The sequence below is a fragment of the Coffea eugenioides genome, chromosome 5 (assembly GCF_003713205.1).
Source record: "Coffea eugenioides isolate CCC68of chromosome 5, Ceug_1.0, whole genome shotgun sequence".
NCBI classification, from domain to species: domain Eukaryota; kingdom Viridiplantae; phylum Streptophyta; class Magnoliopsida; order Gentianales; family Rubiaceae; genus Coffea; species Coffea eugenioides.
In genome coordinates this window covers 41,017,623-41,023,622 of record NC_040039.1, presented here as the reverse complement: position 1 = coordinate 41,023,622, position 6,000 = coordinate 41,017,623, and positions in this window count along the sequence as shown.

The window sequence follows — 6,000 nt, the reverse complement described above, 5'->3', positions numbered from 1 at the left end:
GACTGCCAATCCTTTTAAATCTCTTTGGAATTTTCTTCTAAATTTTATCAAACAATTCGTGCTAGACGATTTCCTACGCAATCTCATTAATAAAGTTTTGTTTGTCTTTCTTATAAAAAAAAAATTGTGCTTAGTGCCTAAATAATTGAGGGCTCAACGGAATTGCCAGAATTCAAGCACCAGTTGCCATTTGTGTAGTTAAGTAGTCAAGTTGTCGGTGGAAGATTTTTTTTATTTTTTATTAGTCACACTTGTGCATGTTCCTCCAACCAAAACTCAAAAGTTCCAGTGAAAACTAAAGCTGAGTTTCGTAGACAAACTAATGTGAATTCTTCCCCAAGTTTCAACTGCAATATATGTCAAAAGAACTAATTGATAAATTATTGTTAAGGGGAATACTTACTTAGCTATTGGAATCTTAGACTGAAAAGGAAGAACCAACAAAGACAGCGCAGCCTCAGATAAAATATGTTCGAGCATGGAATCTTTTATGGTTTAACTCCATACATCGGACCTTGATGACAAGCAAATCACACGTTACTATAATATGAGAATTGACATGAGATGATTGGTTTTGACTTGTATATTATGGTGAGAACGAGCAATAATTGAACATGCAATAATTTGAATAATTTACACTTGAGAGTTCTAATTTTTTTTTCATGATTTTGCACGTCAAACTTTTATATTGATAATTTTGCACCCCAATAATAGCAACTTGTCACCAATCATCATGGTGTGGATATTTAGTGAATTAAGACTAATCAATATGAAAATACTTAATTTACCTTCTAAGCATGAAGAAATGAAAACTCAATCTGCATATACTTAATTTACCTTCTAGGCCTGAAGAAATGAAAAGTAGTACGAGTCCTTTAAAATCCAACTACAATGAGTGCACCCTTATATCTGCATCCTCTAATTAACACGAATGTCTTTCCATTCTTTCACGAAAATCTGATTCTTAAAACCTATTGTACATTTGATATGCATGAAAGTGTATTTTTTTTTGGGTTAAATGTAGAAAATTCCTACGAACTATTACACCAATTGCACTTTAGACCCTAAAATATTTTAATAGGCATTTTATAAAATTGGTCAACTGAAAAAATAATGAAAAAATTAACTCCATCTATATGTAATTAGTGAAACGATTAATTTAATTAGCAGCCATTACTAGTTTAAGTGGCAGAAGACCCTTTCGGTGGGAAAAAATTACCACTTTTAAGTAGACTTATAATTTTTATTTTGATAAGAAAAGTCTAATTGAAAACACATACAAATAAAATGTAGAGTCACTTTAAATGGCAATTAAGACAATTGGGAATCAAACGTGAGGATGGAAAAATGTGGAAAAAAAATTAACGGACTAGTATTGCAATTTCTAAAATATGATCATGTTATTCTGTATATCGTAATGCTACAGCTTGATATGATAGGCAAAATTTTACTTGAAATCTTCACAAAAATTTTAATTGAGTGGAATCCAAAACTTTTTCATATGAATTTAGCACAATAATTGCAATAAAGGTTCAATAAGAAAACCTAAATTAATACCCAAATTTTAGTATAAAAAATATTGGATTTTTATAAGTTTCAATAAAACACCAAAATGCTTCACTGAGTTATATGCATATACAAAGAAACTGAAAATATAGCTTGCAAATAAGAGGAATTAACAGGATTTTATTGCGGTTTTTTCTCTTCTACTTCTTTTGTTTCAATTGTCATTCAAAGTAACCTCCAATCTTTTTTGTGCATTTTCAATTTGATTTTTCATATATATATATATATATTAATTATAAGTATTTTGAATTAGACTTTTCTTATGAAAGTTTTCCCTAGAATATTATCTTGTACATTTTAATTTTTATATAGTAAATCTGATTAAAGTTTTTAAAAAAAATTTTGTATGTCACTAAATTTATGCTAAAGTATACAGCCTAGGATAATTAAACTGATAGAATTGTATATGATACAGAGGTACACACACTCACAAACACACACTTGGAATTAGGTCTGTAACCGAGATTTTCCTTGCTTCGTCATCTGTTGTATGCAATCTCATCAAAACATCTTAATTCTTTTCTTTGAGAGTAGAAAATTGCTGCTTTTTTCATGCTTGTCCTGGAGCTTTCACTATATCTTCATAAGGCAATGTCATTTTGGTGTTCTAATAATTTTTGGCCCACTCTATCTTCAAATATTCCTTGTTCTTTTCGGATTAGAAGAATACGTTGCATGACATTGAAGAATCTTCATTCTAATTAACACACTCAGATTGAATAAATAAAAGAAAATCAGTTTTGCATCTTTTTTTTAACCATCTTTCCTTCTTTAGGTTGGCCTGTTCGAAAATGTAACAATCATAAGCTACAAACTTAAAAACATAAGTAGAATTTGAACCCATCAACACAATTTATTTTTATTTTTGCAGAATCTTCCAACATTTCCATTTGAGTTAGCTTTTACAAGAGCTCAAAATCACTTCTGGTCCAAAAATTATGCTCAAATAATGGATTACACATGCAAGTCTGATATACATGTACATGCATATGACTAGAAATAAGCGTGTGAAGGTTGAGCGGCATACGTGCGTGTGTATTAGGCTACTTATATTGGTTAATTTCTTTTAAATTGTTCATTGTCGTGGTGAAGATGGACACTCATCAGCTGAAGAAATAAAGATACAGAGGTGAGATGAACATGTCTAAGATGACACATATATAGTAGTAACACATGGAGGCAACATTCCTATCATTCCCAAATCGTCGTTCTTCCAAGACAAAGAAGATAGGTAGCAAGAATAATGTGTTTACTCAAGCAAAATTTCATCTTTTTTTTTTCCCTTGTGGTAGAGTGATGGGATTTAAAAAATAGGTAGAGATAACGGAGATTTGAATTCAGGATTTTAAGAGTCCTAGGAACCAATTTTAGCCATTAAACTAAATCATTTTCTGCTGCAAAATTTCATCGTTAAAGAATTAGTATAACGAAAGTAGAGAAGGGCTTTGGTGTTTGATTACGTTTATGTCTGAATATCACAAATTTGATTTTCCAAAATAGCTAAGTGGCTAGCTCTCTTATTCAAGAGAAGAGAAGTGTTATAAAGATAACATTTATTGATTACAGTCCTAAGCATTATGGACTAGAGGTATATTTAGTCTAGTGTGTAGCTCTACAAAATCAAAATTATGTGCTTATTGTTGAGATACAGTCTTGTTTAAAGAATCTGTAGCATTGATCCAAGTACAGAAAGAAATTATCTCTGTTATGTCAATGGTAAGCTCTAGACGGGTCACCTTGGAGACCGGTTTCAAAACCTTAGACTCTATTTCGATTACTATTTTCTTGAAAAAAAATTTTACCTTTTTTTGTGAATATTTCTTTTATATATTTTTTAATTATTTTTTACCTCACATATATCACGTGCTAAAATATGCTACAGCAATTTTCTCCAACAACTCTTGAAAAGTTACAACCTAAAAATCCTCTTAACTAGCTCCAATTTACAGTCTAAAAATGGTCAAGTACTACAGCTTCAGAAACTGTTGAAGAGCTTGGCAGAGTAGAAGTTTCCAGGAAATCTTTACTAGCCCATTTCATATATGTGAGACTACAGCCCCCTCCCAAAATCTGGATTTCAAAGCTTTCATCACCGTTTCCATACTTGCACCATGATATATACCTGAAAAATCGAAAGATGAGGAGCTTCAATCTTTATGACTTTCACATCCATCCAAATGTAACAATGCATGCAAAATGTATGCAGGGCAGGAAAGCTGAAGAACAATTCACTTGAATGAGGATAATTTCTCCAACTTCATCCTTATAAAAATTTATTTATCTCCTGGTTATGGAAATCCGGGAATTGACAAAACATTCAAACTCACTATATAAAATAATAATAATACTAATAATAACAAGAAGAAAAAAGTGGGTAAAGATTTATTTATTGATGACTACACACCTTGACTTATTCATGTTGAAACATTATGGTACGTTTCGGCAGTAAAGATCTGGGGACAAAACAATAGGTATGGAGATATCAGTGATTATGGCATTGGAACATTTTTAGTGAAGAAAAATGGATCTAGTGGAGTGAAATAAGTATTTCATTTCTTTTATTAAATTTCCTCCTTGTAGTTTTTTAAAGAAATTACCTATTTTATTTCTGTTGTAATGACTATATATCACTATACTATCAATGCATAAAAAATTAATTCTTTATATATATAATTAGATCAATCAAATTCTTTTGTACTATTTGTTTATAGACATTTAACTTCACAAGTGACGGGTATTTTACATACGTGCAAGCTAAAAAATACCGAATTACACCCGTTCACTGCAAGTATACAGATCAACTAGTAGTTTAGGGTATATATCGGGTCGATCCCACAGGGAAGAGTGAACAATTACCGGTATTACTAAAGCTTCTCTATTATTTAGACTATCAATGAATTATAACAAATTTATCCTACTGAAATTATACAAAATAACAAATAAATGCTCCTTAGGTTGTGGTATCCCTAACTACTCATGCAAGTGCTATATTTGGATCATTGAATACTACATCTAGGCTAGTTATGGTGTAATTTCCTTAACCATGTGAAACCTACTTTCGTAGTGAATCAATTATACTTATAACTAATCCATACCTATTCTCATGGTTATGAAATTAGCTACAAGTTCATTTCTTCAGTGAAATTACATGAAATGAATCACTAAAAACCACATAGGTGCACCTCTACTTTCGTGAGTGTACTCCCTATGTTTAGCACTTCTTGAACTAATGTTAAATCTCAATTTTCATTGTAGAAATAACACCTTAGATAATCACAATTAATGGTACCAGATTAATCATGATTTAAAGAGTTAAAGTGCTAAATAACTTGCTCAAATCATAGCAGTTAAATAGCCAAATGATAAACACTAACAATCATAAAAAGTTCAACCAAACCCAAGGCATAAACTTTAGAAACACATAATAGACATAAATTCCAGAACTTGCATATTAACTAAATTTGGAATCAAGTACAAAAGATAAAGAGTTGGAAAGGAATGTAACCCATGTCACTTGAGCTCATCACCTTGCCTTCTTCATCTCCATCTTAATCCTAGTCTAGCAATATACAAGAATGGATGAACTACACTAGCTAAACTATCCTACACAAAGGAAATGGAAGAACTACATTTCTGCACTTCCAGCTCTCTCCCCCGTATGATTTTTTTTGACCTCCCAAATGTCTCTGCATATAAACTGCTCAAGAGCTCCATTTTTCCAAGTCAAATTCCACCTTTTGATTCCCAAATCTCAACTTTGTTAGGATAGTCAATAACAAATGTTTTTGACTTGAAAATAAGCCACCTTGTCTGCCCTTTTGTCTTCTGAAGCATGTGCACCGAATTCTCTTGCAGATTGTAGCTGGAAAGTAGTTTGAACATAAGAGAATTGACTGAGCAAATTGCAGAATTGCGGCCAGAAAACGCGCCTACACAAAACGCGGTTACAAGTCACGTTTTGTGTACTCGCGTATTCACTTTGACCTTACTTCATCTGAGATTTTCTCTATCATAAAGGCCGAACTGGCTTTTGTACAAAACACAAAAGTTGTAGCCCTTTGAGTTAGCTTTCCAATGCTCTAAAAATCATCCAAATCGGAGCTTTGTAGCCTGAGATATGACCAAAATACTAAAGACTGGTCAGAACTCTGTTTTCCACTTTGGACAGCTGAGTTGAATTTCGGTATTTCAACTTTTGGACTATGAAAACGGCTGAATTAGACTTTGATGTCTTCATACCAAATGTAGATCTATCTCTTAGCTTCAAAATGGTATAAAGATCATCTCAATCCAATATGTATAGCTCCAGATATAGTCAAAATACGAAAATGTGTCTGAGTTGTCAAAACTGATATTTCTTGATTCAAATTGCATTTCTTCTTTTACACTTCATATTTTATTTTCACCACTTTAATCCATCTTCAATCCTCCAAA